The sequence below is a fragment of the Crocuta crocuta genome, unplaced genomic scaffold, assembly GCF_008692635.1.
Source record: "Crocuta crocuta isolate KB4526 unplaced genomic scaffold, BGI_CrCroc_1.0 scaffold457, whole genome shotgun sequence".
In the NCBI taxonomy this organism is placed as follows: domain Eukaryota; kingdom Metazoa; phylum Chordata; class Mammalia; order Carnivora; family Hyaenidae; genus Crocuta; species Crocuta crocuta.
The window spans coordinates 2,924,778-2,943,920 of record NW_027531318.1 but is presented as its reverse complement, the minus strand read 5'-3'; positions in this window follow the sequence as shown (position 1 = coordinate 2,943,920).

Here is a 19,143-nt window from a genome sequence, read left to right as displayed (position 1 = left end):
TTGCTCTGAAATGCCCATTCTACTGGGATACTTCTTTTTTTCCTTATCTCTGTCTTGAGTATCATTACCAATTTCATTCAGAGTCCAGAAAATGGACACCAGTGTTCACACTTTATTTTTTCTAATTTTTCCCCATCTGAATCCTGCCAGTTTTCCTGCCTAATCATCTTACCTGGTTGAACATTTCTCTCTTTCAATTGCTCTTCCAGAGAGAGCCTCGGAACATCTACCCGAGCAGGACACTGTCTGCTTATGGTCACTGCTTCCACTCCTTGCCCTCAAAGTTTGCATTCTCTTCCACATGACATCTCTGTCTGATGGCGTGATCTTCTGCCACCTTCTCTTCACTTTGGAGACCACACTATACTCTCTTGATTCAAGGTTTTCACACCTACTTTTACTCCTGCATAGATGGTTTCTTTATCTTAAATACTTTCGAAGCTTATTATGAAGTCTATAAGCTTTCCACTCAGATTTGGTCAGGTGCCCTGACCACACACTCCAGCTGCCCTGCTGTGTTGGTCTCTTGTGGCTGCTGTAACAAATTAGCACAGACTGATGGCTTAAGACAACTGAAGTTTATTTTGTTACAGTTCTGGAGACCAGAAGTCTGAAATTGAAGTGTTGGCACAGCTATGCACCCTCCAGAGGCTCTAGGGGAGAATCTGTTTCTTGTCTCATCCAGCTTCATGTCTCCAGTGGCATTGCTCAGCTTGTGACTCCATCTCTGTTCTCCATCTTCACATTGCCTCCCCCTCTGTGTGTCTGTCTTCTCTTATAAGAATACTTTTCATGGCATTTAGGCCCCATGTATATAAGCAAGGATTATCTCCTCATCTCAAGATCCTTAACTGAATCATATCTGCAAAGATAGCCTTTTTGAAATAAGATAATACTCACCAGTTCCAGAGATTTGATGTAGATATATTGGGGAGAAGACATTTTCAACCTACCACTTCAGTACTATTCTAATGGACTAGTCATTGTGCCTTCTAATTATTGCTTCTTAAATTAGTTGCCCTTTATATCAGACTTGTCATCCTTGTTTGCCTCTGATCCCCATTTGAAAAGAACTGCTCAAATCTCTTTAGAGTGTCAAGGACACTAAGTATTTAACTTTAGCAGACCTCCCCAAACTGATTTTCCACATGGCTACCCTTTATCCCTTACCTCAAGACATTCCAAGTATCTGCTTTCCCAACAGATTCTTCTCAGGGCATAAGCTGAAGGAAATTTCCTCTTTAGTTCAGGAAATTCTGATCCAGTGGATGATCCCTCCTGTATAACAGATAGGAGCAGGGTCTTTATTTCTCATCAGCTTGACTGGGCCTAGCCCACCTTGCTGCTTCTCCTGAAGAACCTCCCCCAAGGAGTCTTTATCCCTCTAAAGACCATCATGCAAAAGAGGAAAGGTCACCCAGGATGCTAAAGTGGTCCTGTGTGCTTCTCCATTGGTATCAATAATGGCCTCCTCCTTCTTCCTTGGTTTGGGAGGAGGAACTCCATAGAGTTACTACCATGCTTGACATTGCTGGCTTCATTCAAGGTATCTGAAATATTCCCTCTCTCAAAAATTTCCGGGTATCTCACCTCACATCCCAATCCTCACCAACAGACAAAATTCAAAACTTCTTCAGTCTCTGTAGGCAGTCTTCAGAAAAAATAATAATTTCAGCCTTAGGTTCAAGTGTCTATTCCAAGACTCTCTTCTGCCTTATCACAGCTCAACTAAACAAACACTTTCTTGTCCCTTTACTAATGGCGATCACTATTGGCAGGGATCCTGACTCTGACATCTATAAGAAGTGTCCCTCACACTTTCAGATCCTGATTTGCAGCATAGGTCAGGACTCTCAAGTGCAGACACCCTTCGTTGCATCCTGTAGACCCTGCAGATTTTAGCTACATAAGACACAGCAGAGCATAATTATTAAGGAAGAGGTCTGGGAAATCACTCAGAACCGGATCTTCAGTATATTTATGTAAGGCTCAGTTTCCTCTCCTATTAAATGGAACAATACCAACTCAAGGTTACTGTGAGTTTGGAATGAAAACATGCTTGCATAACAAAAGGAATTTCTCCAAGTTACTTAGAATGCACAAGATGTTTTGGTCCCCTCTACTGATTACAGACTTTGCCAAAGAGACATTTTTCTTGGCAGTTAATGGCCATTTTCCCCTGGTTTTCACGCAGAACACCTTTGGGAGTTGCAATCAAATGGAATCCTCATGTAGCAGGCTTCTAAGTGGGATTTTTTTTTTCTGTTACACAGGAATTAGAGAATAAAACCCACCAGTAAGTGTCAAGAAAGATTAAGTGCTCCATAGTCTTAAAAAATCCAACCATATTTGTGACTTGTTAGAGATTGAGATTGCCTGCAAGAAAGAGAGACAGGCATCTTCTTTTTTTACTGAAGGTTTGCTGAGCTATTAGACTTCAAATCCACTCTGCTGCTGCCAAGGGACTGGAGAGGAGTTAGTTAGGGGAATTCTTGAGAAAGCTTGATATGGGTCCTCAGGCATTCAGACATGTAGGTGAACAGAAGGAGATTTCCATAACATCAGAGATTTCCAGAGGCAGTAAGTAGGCTTGTTGGGATACATTGAGAAAAAGATTTAAGAAGCAAATGTAGGTTGATGGGCCTTCAGCTCTCCAAGGTCTTTGGAAAAAAGAAGACCTTAAAGGTTCTGGAGCTCCACAGGGAGTACCATGGTAATAAGAGAAGACTAGGCTGGAAGTAAGAACTGGTTAGTGTGCTGGTTGAGGAGGCAAAGTGAAGAGAGACACAGCCACCCCTCCCAACTGGGATCTTCAGCACAGAGAATAAAACTGAGTTTCCACAGTGGAGACCTCCATTTCAGCAGAAGTGGAAGCTGATAAACCAGAGAGAATCCAGACATTTCCCCAACACTACTGTGCTAGCAGTTATAAAACATGGCACTCTGTGCCTATATTGATAGCCCTTTTCGCCTCCACCTTCAACTTTTCAAGAGGGCAGGATGGGAGGAACAAGGAAAGACAGATGAAGTTCTTCCTCATTCCACATGCCCCTGGCCTCCTGCCAAATCCAACCTAAGGATGAGGAGCCTGAGATTTAAACTGAGTTTGAGATTGGCTCATTAAATTGAATAGGCTTTTTTTATTATATATTTTTAATTGTAATAAACTGTACACAACATGAAATTTATCATTTGAACCAAAGTGTACACAGTTCCGTGGCATTAAGTACAGTCACAAGGTTGTGCAATCATCACCAAAACATTTTCCTCATCCCAAACTGAAACTCTGCACCCATTAAACAATTACTCCCTGTTCCTTTTCCCCTCGCCCACCCTATTGCCCTGGAAACCTCTGTTCTACTTTCTGTCCCTATGAACTGGCCTGTTGTAGGTCCTTGAGGTGAGTGAAATTATACAATATTTGTGTTTTTTGTCTCTGACTTATTTCAGTTGGCACAATGTTTTCAAGGCTCATCCATTTTGGAACATGTACCAGAACTTGATTACTTTTCATGGCTGAATATATGGATATGCTACATTTTGTTTACCCATTCATTTTTTGGTGGACATTTGGGTTATTTTCACCTTTTGGTACATGTTTCTGTGACTCCTGCTTTACAAGTATGTGTTTGAGGCCCTACTTTCAAATATTCTGGGTAATGCCTAAGAGTAGAATTGCTGACTTTGATGATAATTCTATATTTAACTGTTTCAGGAACTGCCAAGCTCTTTCCCGCAGTGGCTGTACCATTTTATATTCCTAAATTCACAAGGGTTCTGGGTTTCCTATCCTCTTCCCCAACGCCTATTGTCTTCCGTTTTGGATAATAGTCATCCTAATAGTGACAACACTCTCTCTTTGACCTAATTTCAGTCAGACTCCACTCCTCTGAGCTTCTTTTCATCTGGGCCTAATCCTCAAGTCTTGTTTGGCCTGAATTGCCTAGTCCAGTTATAGCAAAAATCCCCTGTCTTTGGTGTCTCTTCCTTAGTAATTTCCCATCCATTGATCATCCCCAACAACTATGGCTTGATTGACTATAGCTTGATGGCTATATGTCCCCAACTATCTTTCTGTATTTGGAATGGGGCAGATCTCTCTCCCCTGTTGCAATAGTCTTGACACCTATAATAAATTCTTCCTCCCCATTTTGAAAAGTGTCAGAACTGCTTTTTTCTACAACAATGGGTATAGGTTGTATCTCACTGTGGTTTTGATTCCCTAATGGCTACTGATAAGCAACTGGATGGGCTTTTAATATCTGAAAATATATGGAAATGATGGCATCTGCCTTAAATTTAAGGGACAGGAAAGACATTTTTGACAGAATATGGTCAACATACTAAAAAAAATAGAGAGAGACAGACAGATTTAAGTTCACCTTTCACCAATAATGCAACTCCCCCAAACCACCTTCTTCTCACCCACAAACAACCACTGTGGGTTCACATCTCTCCCTTCATTCTCAAAGCCTGAAGTCTCCATCTAACTCCTCCTCACCCCTCCCTAAATTCCAGATAGTCCCTGTTTGGACCTAAATTTTTAAAAGTTCAGGCCTGTTAACTGTTCCCTGTAAGAGGGGAAAACACAGACATTCAGCACTCAACTAACCTCTTAGAACATGGGCATGCAACAAGAAAACTGAATGAAAAGGGAGGCGCATGGTGACATCACTTCTCCCTGACTCTATCCCTGAACCCTAACCTGAAAGCATTCTTTTATTTTCCTCCAAATGGCAACATCTGCCCCGGAAGACAGGATGACTAGGGAGCTGACTGGTGGGGAGAAACCTGGAAAAAAAAAAGCCAATACAAGTCTAGTTTTATTGTTCATACAGATGAGAATGGCTCACCAAGAAGGAAGGACAGTATTGGCTGTTGAAACTACAGACATAAAAACTCTCTTCAAAGAAAACTACTTCATAATCCCCTATGGAACTAATGTCTGCAAAGTGGCATTGGCCTTTTATGAATTGTATTAATTACACTCTTAAGCCCCATGCAAATTGCAAAATCATTTTTTTTCCAATTGGGTTAATGAACCCCATTTAGTATAGGCAAACTGTCCGTCAGCAGAAAATTAGCCAAGCACATTGTTTGCAGATAAAAGAAATTTGGTTGAGGGTTTTCCTGGGTTATGATTGCAATACGTTCTGGGATGCGTGCTTTGCAATTTTTCTTTTCCTTGAGTGTGATCCATTTCCTTCTGACTGAGCTGGATGTGCAGGGGACTGTCACACTTTCTGATGGTGTTTTATCTATCACTGAGGAGCTGCAAATTCATTCTCAAAGTCTCAATACTGAGAGATGTTATTATCACTTGGAAACTTCATTGAAAATAAGACAGTCTTTGAAGGTGGTTGACTGCTTCTTGACTGCTCTGACCTTCTGACAGTCTGTGCCTCATTTCCTCTTGAACTCCAGGCTGCAAAGAGTAACCCTCTCTTACCTTCCAGCCCACTGCAAAGGGACCCCAACTCTGTAAGAAGCAGAACTCCTCCACATTCTTCTGACCTTGCAGTCTGGAAAGCAGTGGGCCCGAACTATTGGGTCTGGGCTTCATTGATAGTTTCAAGAGTTTAGGATGTCTTTGTGAGGCTTAGAATAAGAGGTCTCCTCTAGGCAGGGTGGTTGCAATTAGCCACTGCTCTGGGAAGCACCTTTCTCTGCACTGTGGCCCATAGAAAGTGTTACTCTCTACCTAAGTCTTGTGTAGTACACAACCCACAGATCTTTTCCTGGCAGCCTTTCTCACAAGGACCGGTCACAGAATGCAAATAGGTAAAGTTTGTCATTAGTGTTTTATAAATTCTCTATTCTCTGTTTCATTTCCTCAGGACTGTCATGGTGGAAACAGATAACCCAATGAAATAAATTCACATTAAAGCAAGAACGGCTATTAATGGTTTAGTGTGCTATCTCCCAGATGATTTGTCTTTTATTGAGAAGCTCTCAGAAACATTCAAATGTTTCTGATAAAAAAAATTTTTGGAATATCCCTGAAGGTCAGCCAGTGGGGGAACTGTATTTGAATGAAGAACTTTCTATTTGGGCCTCTCAGACAAGACAATTCTGACCACTTCAATCAAAGCAGGAACATGTCCTCAGCCTCAGGTCACCACAAAATGGGATTTGGAATTGGTTTTGTTGCTATACAGTCCCAGACACCAAGGTGACTCAAAAACTGCAGATTTTCCCTTTCCCCTACTTCTCACCTTGCTGAATCATCCTTTCTGCCCAGCGTTTGGAGTCTAAGAGTTCTTTGCTCCACTTTAGTCTGATACTTACCCACATCCTCTCTCAAAAGGTAGAGCTCTCTACTCCATAGCACCTTCTGCTGACTGGAGCCCCCTTTAAAGAAAGCTGAGTGTTTTCTCTTCCAGACCCCTCAATACTGATGTACTGGAAAGGGCCTGAGTTCAATTGGAGTGAGATCATCTGGCTTCCCTTCGGGACCCAGCCTGTATCTTGGCTAACTTCCCAGCTCCTTGTACTGTCTATCCCAATTTATTCCTCTTCCACATAAGACTCTGATGTTCCAGAATGTCCAGTTTTTGAATCTACCTAAATTAACATCAAATAAGGCTTCCCAGTGTGGTTCCTCAAACCACACATGGTTAATTCCTGAACCAAATCCAGGCTAGTTCAAGTCGTTACACAAAAAATTACGATTGCCATCTCATTTTATTCTCACAACAATTGGAGTGAGGTAGATAGAATAAGCATTGCTATTCCAGATGAAAAATAATTACAGATAAGCAAATGGAGGTTCAAAGTGACCTGCCCCCAGTTACACAGATAACCAGTGATGAAGCTGGGAAGAGAACCTATCTCCTGGCTTTCATTCCAACTCCACTAGCTTTCACAATGCCAACCTTATCTCATTGTCTATCAAGGTCAATCTTAATCTAGAGAGATTGTTCCATGGCATACTGAACTCCTGGCCCTACTGGTTAAATAATACTTTAAATTTAAAGATTTCTTCCAATTTCACAAAAGAGAACCAGTTTTATGGGTGAAGGTACCAGTTTCCAGAAAACATAGGAGGTGCCATATTGGAAGATAATCTAGATTTTGAACTTAGAAGTATGAAAGACTTCATGCTTCTACATCCGTCAAAGGACCCATGGTGCTCCATGAAATGCTCCCCACACACTGAGGTTTAGTGGGTAGTGCACACCCATAGCTTGCACAGATCTCTCCATGACATCTTAAAGGAAATGAGACAGAGCACTCAGGACTGACCCAGGGAGGCAAATATTTTTAAATCCATGAATTGTGTGATTGTGAGAGGGAATGGGTGTCCAACAGTGGATGAGTAAAGATCTGAATGTTGTGGAGACTAGAATTTTTTTAAACTACATTTCCATTCCAAGTCCCAAGATGAATGTGATTTGTTTATTCATCTGTTTGGTTAATGTTGGTCTTATTTTACCCAGTATCCTTTAGTTTAGGTGTCAGCAAACGTTTTCCCTATGAGACTAGTTTGTAAATATTTTAGCCTTTACAGGCCATAGGGTTATGTAAAAGAAAGGGCGTGGCTGTGTTCCAGTAAAACTTTATTTACAAAAACAGGTGGTGGGCCAAATTTGGCCTGGGGGCATAGTTTGCCAGCTCCTGGTTTAGAATGATACTGTCTGTGCATTTCTAAATTTAAAAAAGTTACAACTTTCACTACCAGCAGGGAGCATTCTTATAAAATCCTTCCATACTTGCTCAAAACCATTATCCTAAGCATAAGGGTCTCACTAGAAATGAAAATCTACCGACATCAAGCAAGAAAATTCTCTTATTTGAATTCAGAAATAAAATCTGTTTATCATTCCACCTCCAAAATCAATTTATTGCTTGAGTAAGAGGGTGTGTACCTCCATTAAAGATGTAATTAATGAAAACAACTTGCACTATACAAGAAATTTAGAATGTGAGAAGCTTCACCTTATATAAGGAAAGTTAGAGGGTTTTCATTCACTGACAAAGGTTACCTTATCTAAGCAACCCAATAAAGACAACTGTGACAAAGAAGCATATGCAATTAATAAATTTTAATTAATTTTTCCAAATTGGCTGCTATTTCCTTTATATTCTAAAAATCTTAAATGATAGATGAAATATCAATAAATTTGAATTTTATAGGAATATAAATATACAAGGATATATAATATATTCTAAGGATATATAATAAAAAGATATATAATATTTCTTGGTGATGTGCACAAATGCCGTTTATAGGACAATGAGCCCTTGAGTAGGGTTCGAATGGTTTGAACAGTTCCCTGCATTTTCGTCTCCTATGGCTGACAGGAACCTGCCTCCTCACCTCTCTGTTACACTGCCTCCCAGAAACGAGGGATGTTATTAATGGGAATATGTTGCTCAGGCAAATGATGTCAAGAATGAAAAAAAGTTTTAGAACCTCTGCACTAAAGCAATTAGCTCCTGTGCATCAGTGATAACGGGTTGACTTTATACGTGTTTGGGTTTCATAGCAGAGACTCAGACCCAGAGCACGTTCAGGTACAGTGGCCTCTCTTTTCACTCCAGGTGTTCCCAACGGCCGCATCTTAATGTAGGTTGGAACACAGGCCATGTTAGAACTGCAAAACACCATGCTCAACCTCTTGAATGCTATCGACTTTGGCTGCATCAGACATCAGCGAAGAGAGTAAAACAAAAAGTCTGTAACATACAAGGCTTTATTAGGCAGCTCTGAGTGAACTCCAAACAAAAGGAAATGTGGTGAAAAGATGAGGCATCCTGGAAGGACACCTCTAATCAAATCCGTGTGGCTTAGTGAAGCTCTGCATCACAAAGGAAATGGAAAACCAAGTCCAGATTGGGAAAGGTGATCATCTTCTGCCAGTACATTCTTACTCCCTACAAATTTACTGAATCTATGAAGGCAGCCTGAAGTTAAGCTCCTCCCAAGATCAGATTCAATGTAAGCCCTGGTTCCACGCATTTAATTAATGATCTTTGTAAGCATTTGAAAGACTGAAATCGATTGCATGTGCTGGGCATTTCTGCAGGCACATGGATTGCAAACTTTACACAGGGAGACTGCCCCTTTCCGATTTCACCTGTGGTTGTTGAGGTGAGTTCTTCCTGTAAACGCACATCCTGACTCATGAAGCAAAGGGCCAGGCTCCCCAATTCCTTTCAAGGTTTTTAACAGTCTTCATTGAAATAAATGTACTGGAAACAGCAGAAGTAGAAAATGGCACAAGGCGATAACGTTTGCATAAAGAAGCCATTAGGAAGGTGTGCCAATGGAACAATTGTGTGATGTTGCATAACAAATGCACACTTTCCTTTAGTTATTTTAAAGATTCCGTTTATCTAGTAGGGTTTTTTTTGCATTTAAAGAGCATGATGCTGAATGATTCTCCATTCCTGAGATGCCTGCGCTTCTTGAAAAAGCATTCACAGAATGATTCAAAGCATAATAAAAGAGTAAATCCAATGTAATATTTATCCAGTCTGAATTTTCAGCTTTAATACATCCAAAGCCACCCCATCCCCCAATTTGCACAATCACAGCTTAATAAAGGACATATTTTAAATGTAGGCTGTCAAAAATCAGTGAGAGAAACCAGATACAGAGCCACAGAACTCCTCCAAATGCCTCCAAGATGGAGACCACATAGACTAGAAACTGGATAGAACTTTCTAGGCACTGCCTTTTATTTCCCTCTTGAGGGTAGGAGCTGAAAGGTCTCCATCCCGCTGAAGGCAGAACGGGGGTGGTCCTGGGGGAAGGCTAAACTCCGTCCACTGCCCACAGAAGACTTCATGCAAATGTGTAATAAGTACATGGAAAAGGCAGCCTCACAAGTAATCAAGAACACAGATTAAAAGGAGAAATATGTTTCTTGTCTATCAAATTATCAGCTAGTAGATGGCCTCCTAACTGGTTTTGCTTCCATACTTGCTGCCTTACTGTCTCCTCTGAGATGCATACAGCAGCCTGAGTGATGGCTGATAAATCTTCCAAAGCATGGAGTCTCCCCTCTGGACTTCCCAGCCTTGGTTTCCCACTAAGAACAAGCCCCCATCACTTCCTGTTGACTGGTTGCTGTTCCCAAAACCTACTGAGCTCTTACCTCCTTTTGTTGGTCTATTTACAGTAGTCTCCCCACTAGCCCTTGAAACCGTGGAGCAGCACCGACCTCTGGACCCTGTACCTGCTCTCTCGGCTGTCTGGAATGCTATTTCCTTGGATCCTCACTGTTCTGGACTCAGATGTTGTCTACCTAAACTATTTAGATAGCACCACCACTGAAACAGCATCACCCCCACCAGCCCCTTACCCTGCTTTACTTTCTTCAGAGAATGTGTCCATAGGGATGGATAACATAACAGTTTACTCTGTATTTATTTATTTTCCCAGTCTTCCCACAGGGAAGATCTGAGTGTCTTGAGGACAGTAAATTCTTTTTGTTGTTGTTTGTGGCTGTATCGCAAGTGCCCAGAACAGTACCTACCACACAGTAAATATATGCCAATGGAATGGCTTTCAGTGGCTCAACCCAGGATCATCAAGGCTATTCTACCTGTGTTCCCACTCAGGGAAGGTGGGGAGGGATATGGGCACAATCATGATGGGAAATCATCTGGCAATGTTATCCAATACCTGCAAAGAGTTTGTATTTTTTATTCAGTTTACTCACTTTCAGAAATTTACACCAGAGCAATAATTAAAACAATCTTGTGAAGATTTCCATATAAAGATATTTATTAAAGTATTATTTGTAACTGTGACAAATGGAAATGATTGGATAAATAACAATACTACTAATATAGAATGGCTACAGTTTTTTCAGAAGTTGTTATGTGCTGGGTAAAAGGTTAAGTTTTTAAAATACGTCACAGACTAGTTTTATCCAATTTACAGATGAGGGTACTGAGGTAACTTGTCCTAGGCATCATTCGATGAGCTTTGTGAAGCATAGGGCCTCAAGTTCTTGCTGCCTGGACTGACCTAAGAAACAATAAATTGGGTCTGACTTACAAAACAATGCCAAGCATTTGGTCTTACTTGAGGGGAGGCTGCCCAGGCGAGGGGGGAGGCAAGGGTACGCTTGAGCGGCAGGGACCATGGTTGCTCTTTCAGCTCTAAACAATGCCAGACAGATCCCCTAGGCTGTGCACAGGGAACTCGGTCTCTCCAGTCCTCTGAAGTTCAATGTGCGCAGCCTAAAGACTTTTGCAAACATTTATCACTGACCTTTAATAGAGCAACATTAAGCAAACAAACTCTTTCCTTTACCCTCCCCCCTCCCCCCCCACCCTCACTTCTTCCTATTGTTGCCAGGGTTGATGGTTTCCTCTGAGTCCCTGAACTGTTCTCCGTGGAGTCTCACTCATTTCCTGTCCGGGGAGCCTTGGCATCTGATGTGCAGGCCACAAGTGGGCTGGGGAGCCTGCAGCCCCAGGGTCTGTTTCTCCTTATTGTCTTCAGGGAGACCGTGGGCTCCCCTCCCACCCCACGCACTGTCACGAGAACCAAGCCCTCGGGTAGGAGACCATCTGGCCCTGCTGCCAGACCTGTTGATGGGTTGGCTTCCACTCTTTGCTCCTGCCTCCCACCACACCCTCCGTGCCCCCATCCACAAGAGGAAACTTAGTGTCCCATATGCTTGCATCTTAGTTGACTTCTCTAGTCTTCAGCTCCAGATGGTCTGGATTCACTTTTTGAAATGACTGTGTCTCTAATTCCCCATTTATTGTTCATGTGCTCATTTTAAGATTGCGGTCCATTCAAAAAAAAAAAAAAAGATTGCATCCCATTCCATTGTTTCCTCCTTCTACATTTGAAATTATTTTAATTTAAAGCTGATGCTGCTAGCTAATTAATCAAACTTCTGCCAGCCACATGCACGTATACATCCTCTGCTGAATTTTAGTGTATGTGAATGTGTGTGTGTGTGTGTGTGAGTGTTTGTGAGAGTGTGTGTGCGTGTGAAAGGGAAAATTCCTTTCACATGGCCTCTTGTCCCCAGAAATCTAAAAGTTTCTTTGTCTTGGCGTTGTCCCAGCAACACCACTCTCTGCCCTTTTCTTTGGCCTATTCTTAGGGTATTTTGAAAAAAGTCCAAGGGTTCTTGCAGTGCTGATTTTCACAACAGCGACAAGAAATAGGACCAGCGAGGCCCAGTTAGGGAAATTAGAGTTTACCCACCTAAGGGTTCGCGGGAGATAAATTGTAAATTCTTCCCATAGTGTCCATCTTCTCTTTCCCTTGCTCCTTTTTGGCACCTCCCTTCCCACATTCTCCTCCCTCCAGACAGTCAAGGACCCCTGAAGGAAGGCAAAGGCTTCAGGCCATTTCTCCTTTACCTCCCTTAAGTGTAATTCCTTTGAGTCTTGGGGGGGGTGGGGGGCGGGACCAACAAGAATAGTGAACTCAACAAGCATTCATTCAGAGTTGATGAGCAATAGTGGTCTTAGGCAAAAGCCCTATGACTGAACACTTTACTATAGTATCCACAATATCTTAATCCAAAAAGTTATTATTATAGATCCTTTAGTTCGACATAGTGGGGAAATATGTTTGGTCACCTCACTTCTCTTTATCTTTTGGCCTCTCTCTTAAAACTCTTGACCATCAGGTAATGCCTTCCCATGCATGAGGGAGCTGTATGTGGTGAGGTATATTCTTTTTTCTTTTTCATTTATTGTTTTATTTTTATTTTTTATTTTTTTAAATAGTTTTTTGTCAAGTTGGTTTCCATATAACACCCAGTGCTCATCCCCACAAGTGCCCTCCTCCATTCCCATCACCCCCCTTCCCCTCTCCCCCATACCCATCAGTCCTCAGCTTGTTCTCAACATTCAAGAGTCTCTCATGGTTTGCCTCCCTCCCTCACCCCCACCATTTCCTCCCTTCTCCCCCATGCTCCTTCGTTAAGTTCCTCCTAATCCTCCTATACGTGCAAACATATAGTAGCTGTCCTTCTCTGCCTGACTTATTTTGCTCAGCATAACACCCTCAAGTTCCATCCAGGTTGCTACACATGGACAGATTTCATTCTTTCTCATTGCCATGTAGTATTCCATGGTATAGATAAACCACATCTTCTTGATCCATTCGTCCGTTGATGGACACTTAGGCTCTTTCCATGTTTTGGTTATTGTTGAGAGTGCTGCTATGAACATTGGGGTACATGTGCTCCTATGCATCAGCATTTCTGTATCCCTTGGGTAAATTCCTAGCAGTGCTATTGCTGGGTCATAGGGGAGTTCTATTCTTAACTTTTTGAGGAACTTCCACACTGTTTTCCAGAGGGGCTGCACCAGTTTACATTCTGGTGGGGTATCTTGAAGTTGACTCCATGAAGCTCTTTGTGACTGTTCTCCTCACCATGGATGCATGCGTCCTGTTGCATGCGTGTTCAAATGAACTGTTGAAAGATAAGATGAGAATATGGATTTAATTTCTAGTAGTAAGAATCCAGGATGAATTTCTTCCTTATTCTTTGACTTAAACTAAGGTTTTTCCTTTCTCTTGGTTTTTCCCAAAGCAGGATGAACATCAAAGGTGAAGTGAATTTAGTGAGGCCAGAGGACAGGGCCTCGTTTTTAATATTGTTTTCATTGATGAACAGCCATCTAACTCCATTTCCTGGCTCTTTCCCCAGCTGCAGTACACTCAATTGTATTTTCGGGATTGTGTGCTACAGAGATCATTCTGCTTTACTCTTTTGTAAACTGGTTGGGATTTCAAACAAAGGGGAATGTGTTTTTAAGGAGCAAGGAGAAGGGAGTAAAAACTGCTGTGTTGGGGTGCCTGGGTGGCTCAGTTGGTTAAGCATCAGACTTCGGCTCAGGTCATGATCTCATGGTTCGGTGGGTTCGAGCTCCACGTCAGGCTTTGGGCTGATAGCTAGCTCAGAGCCTGGAGCCTGTTTGAGATTCTGTATCTCCCTCTCTCTCTGACCCTCTCCTGCTCACACTGTCTCTCTCTCTCTCTCTCTCTCTCTCAGAAATAAATAAAACATTAAAAAAATAATAATAAACTGCTGTGTCTGATTGCAGACAAATGACCAGTGAGGTTGCAAAAATCTGCCTGGCTGGTGTCTTTGTCCTCATTTCCATTTCTCTAGCCCAGAAGGATGCTCTGCCTCTCTACTAGAAGAGGCTCTCTGCCATGATGAATGGCTCCCCCAGGCTACATGTAGACCAGTGTGCAAGGCAGATTGTTGTATGACCAAGCCCCCATGGCTCTCCCACATCAGATCAAGCAGTCAACTCAGACAGAAAGACAAACAAACAAATAAACAGCCAAATAATTCTACCAAGGCCAATAAATTATGAAGGCTATTTGATTCATATGACTTCAGTGCAGTAGGGTGGGTGGAAGGGTCAGTAGGCAAGAGACCTAAGTTTAATTTTCAGCTCTGTCATCTGCTACCTACAGTCATGAAACACACCTTTAACATCCCTCACAGTCTCAAATTTCCTTGTAAGTGGAATGAGGATGGAAAACTCCTTCCCCATTGGAGCCATCAGGAGGGTCAGGTAAAACATCACTTGTGAAACAACTAATTTTAACTGTAAGTGTTAAGGATATGTAACTAGTCCATCTGTGTGATAGGAAGTAGTTCAGACATAAGGGAATGTCCCCTATGCTCATCCCACAAAAGGGAAGACAACCTGTCAGGTTCCTGAGTCTGAAGGGGAGGAGTGGAGAGCACAAAATTTGGGTGACTTTGAGAGTAGCATGACCCTTTCTACCTTTAAATTCAAAAAGTTTTTTTTTAATGTTTATTTTTTTTGAGAGAGAGACACACACATAGTACAAGCAAGGGAGGGGCAGAGAGAGACAGACAGACAGAATCTGAAGCAGGCTCCAGGCTCTGAGCTGTCAGCACAGGGCTCAAACTCACAAACTGCGAGATCATGACCTGAGCAGAAGTTTGATGCTTAGCCTACTGAGCCACCCAGTTTCCACCCTTCTAACTTTAAAGGAAACCACACATTTCTTGTATAGTTTCATAGTTCTAGAATCATTGTGGCATCTATTCTGAGTCAGAGATTCTGTTGTAGCATTGACGGTGTTTCTCAGTGATGCAATACCTCTGAAAAGAACAATCTCTCAAATACACACAGGCCTCCATCGATTGGGCAATATCAGTCTACTCTTTCTCTGGTGAAGAAAAAGGAACGCACATGATTTATGATAACGTGGACTGTGATTCACTTGCTGGTGCATTTGCTTCTGGCAAAATAGTATTAGTCTCATAACTGCTAGGTAAGCATTTCTCAACTAAACTTCATAGGTCTATGAACCAGCTGCTACCAGAGGGATTAGCTAACACACAAGGCTGAGTGGCCCCAGCCAAAGTTAGTTCCAAAGATATACCTTAGGGATTCATAGTGGCAGTTTCTTAAATTTTAAAATATTGCAGTTTTCTGTACTTGAGTCCTTTTATGTTTTCTTGTTACTGAATGCTCCTTTGAAACCAAAGGTATTGATATATTCTACCCTGCAGGGAAATCAATAAAAACTTTAATCACAAAATTAAATAAAAACCAAAGCTACTGACATTACATGGTAACACTCACTGAAGCAACAACTTGAAGTTTTATGGTTCTCCTGTGGCTGGACTTATTATTTGTAGGAAAATCAATATCATCTTTAGAGTAATTTGGGATGCATCTTGTCATCTAAGAAAACAAGTTCCTGGTAGACTTTACTAAAAAGATAAGAATGAAGCATCAAATTGTGTTTGCCCATGCAGAAAGTGATTATTCCTTGATAGCAGGAAAAAAACACAAGTGAGATAGCCACAAATGACATCTCCAACTGTCTCAAAGCACATCATCATCTACGGCTCTAGACCACCTTCTACAAATACTCTGTTCTTATCCATGGGTTAACAGGCCTTTCTTAGAATGATTAAAAGCTTGGGGTAGTATATGAGTTAAAATGTGCCCAGGAATGCAGCACATTCTTCATAGAGCATATAGTAACATGACCTTAGTGATGTTAGGTAACAAAGGCTCCTATTTCACATTTGGGGAGAAAAACAACTTTTGCAAGTCACGGGATCATAGAATTAGATGACACCATAAGAGGCGTTAAGTCCAAGAAGCCCAAACTCTCTGTGATGCAGAGAGCATTCTAGAGTGTTCCTGAAGAATATAATTCCTCTTAACTGTCATGTTTTCTTTCTCATCATTTGTGGCAATGAATATCCAAAAACATGTGTATGTATAGAATCTTTTATCTTCATGAGCCACACGTTTTCCAGTTCTAGTGAATTATTAGGCTGAAAGCTTGTTCTTCTCCTCCATAACTGTCTGTGTGGTAAGCCACAGAATGTAAAGTGAAACCATGGTAGCCTGAACTATCAAGGGCTTCCCAGACAGTGATGTGGTAACACACTTTCTTTTTTTTTTATGTCTTTATTTTATTTTGAGAGACAGAGACAGAGAACGAGTGAGGAAGGAGCAGAGAGAGAGGGAGACACAGAATCTGAAGCAATCTCCAGGCTCTGGGCTGTCAGCACAGAGGCTGATGTGGGGCTCGAACCCACGGACTGTGAGATCATGGCCTGAGCGGAAGTCAGACACTTAACTGACCGAGCCACCCAGGCACTCCTGGTAACACACTTTCAATGAACTTTTAAGAGAACCATGAGTTGCTGCAAGAGTTTACTGGAGTCTAACTCAACATGCTTCTGTCCCCTGTGCTCTTGTGTTAGATCTTCAAAATGGCTTTTCTCAGGACTTGGCATTACTCACTCAGAATAGAAAGCAGAACCAGAGAATGAGACCTGCTTAATACATGGTAAGCACCAGTTGAATTAAGAGAGGAGGTTTTGAAAGTCAAGAAATGAAAACTAAAAAATTTTTCAAGGGTGAGGCCAACACTAAACCCAGCCAAGGTCATCATTTTTAGGCTTGGAGTCATCAACCTTGAATCAACAAATAAGGGTTTGGGGTGCCTGGTGGCTTAGTCAGTTAAGCATCCAACACTTGATTTCAGCTCAGGTCGTGATCTCAAGGTTCATGAGCTTAAACTCCCACATCGGAGTCTGTGTTATCAGAGTCTGCTTGGGATTCTCCCTCTCTCTCTTCTTCCTGTCCCTGCCCTTCTCATGCACACACACACACACACACACACACTCTCTCTCTCTCTCTCAAAATAGATAAATAAATATTAATTTTTTAAAAATCAAAGCTTAGATTCTAGACACTAGGTATAAGGACTATTTCTGAAAGCAAGAGTCAAAATCTACCACTGATGATGTCATTCTTGTGAAGTTGTAGAGCTCCTCACATAAGAACATGAATTATAAGGTGCTTAGGTCTTTACCACTTATTGCAGAGATTGCTGATCATGAACCATCTCCAGAAATTAAGCCGGGAGGTAGGTGAATAGAGGATATGGAACACTCCAGGTCAGTAAGAGCAAAGAAATCAAGGGATCAATTAGATACCTGATGGCTTCTGTATCAGTACCCTAAGACATCAGCACTTTTGTCCTAATGTTCTCTTTTTGATCAACTTCCATGTTTAAATAACTAAAGCCACTTCAGGATAATTTTTCTGAAGGCATTCTTCTCCAGAAGGTTCTCATAATCCACATCATCAACTGTTGTAACCAGGTGTCCTCCAGCAAACTTACCCATATATGCTTGTCCCCATTCTCCAATCCATAATCTCCAGTTCAAGTGTCCTTTTCTAATGCTAAACACAAACAAGCAAACAACAATGAAAACTCTATACATATTCTGTCACTGAGCTTAATAAATTTCATTAAAAAATTGTACCACATGAAATTGCCAATATTCATCATTTTTGACATAAAATGGCAATTTCATATAGTTCAAACTAGTAATTATATGTTTCTGTGCCTATATCTGCAGTCAGCTCATTTGTTTGGTTTTCTGCTTACATAATCAAATTTTAATATGTTTTCACACATCACTGGTTCTCAGTCATTGTCTGATGAATAAATGAATGAATGAATGAATGAAGAACCTGGGCTTCAGGACCTGAGCCATCTTCTTGAGGAAGACTGTTGGGGCTGCATTGACAAAAAGGAAGGTATATGACCTAGAAACAACCCTTCCATCTGATGGAACTATAAACAGTACATATTTCTGGATAATCTATTTTCTCAATAAAAACATGACCACACTAACAGATAAGCATACTATTTTATAATCCAGCCAAAAGATTTTCCTCTCAGGTTAACGGATCTTCCAATACCTCATGGGATGGAAATCAGACCTTGGGTCTTGCTCTTTCATCTGGTATTTACATGTGGTCCACTGACAACCAAAGCCAAGCCATTTTAGCTGAAGATACTGGGTTTAAATTTTTTTTGCATAGCATCACATGAGGGCAAATCTGGTTCCTGGTTAGATGCTGACATATGTGCACTTCTTATTTCCTTTACTAAGTTTACTCTATATCAAACCCACAATCACGCTATTTCTCTTCTGCACCTGATTTAGTGAGCCCTGGCTTATTTGATATTTGTGATTAGGCTGCTTTAGTCACTAACTAGCAAAATTTCTGAAGAATCTTGCAGAAATATCTTTAAGTCTAGATATTTTCTTTATGATTATGTGCAGAATTTTACAATATTAAATGGAGACCCTCTTCTAACAAAACATCACAATTTCTAGTGCAAAACCTTGTCAAGAGCAAAGTGAAATTACCTAAAATTGACGATCAGCAACCTCTTGGGAAAAGATGGAGATGGACAAAGAAGAGAAGTAAAGTCTGAGGCAAAATTAGCAAATTTGTTTTTCTTTCCGGTTGTCATCTTTTTTTTTTGTTAGGTATCATGGGATTTAATTGAAAAAACCAGCAACTTTGAAAAAACTAAACAAAAGTTCTTGATCTTAATGTTGAATAGGGATAGATGACTTTCCCTATCCATATATCTAATATAATCCTCATAACCATTGCACATCTCAAAACACCCAGTAGAACTCTCCCAGGAATAAAAATGAATTGCTCTGTTTCATAGCAAAAGAAATGGAAACCAAAAGGTGTAGTTATATAAATAGTGAACAATTTGTAAGGATTGGTCATTCATAGAAATGGCCCAGTTAGGAGAGAAGGTAATAAGAGTTGCCTGTTATTTGCCTGACATACACTTGCCTACAAGGAAGAGGAGTT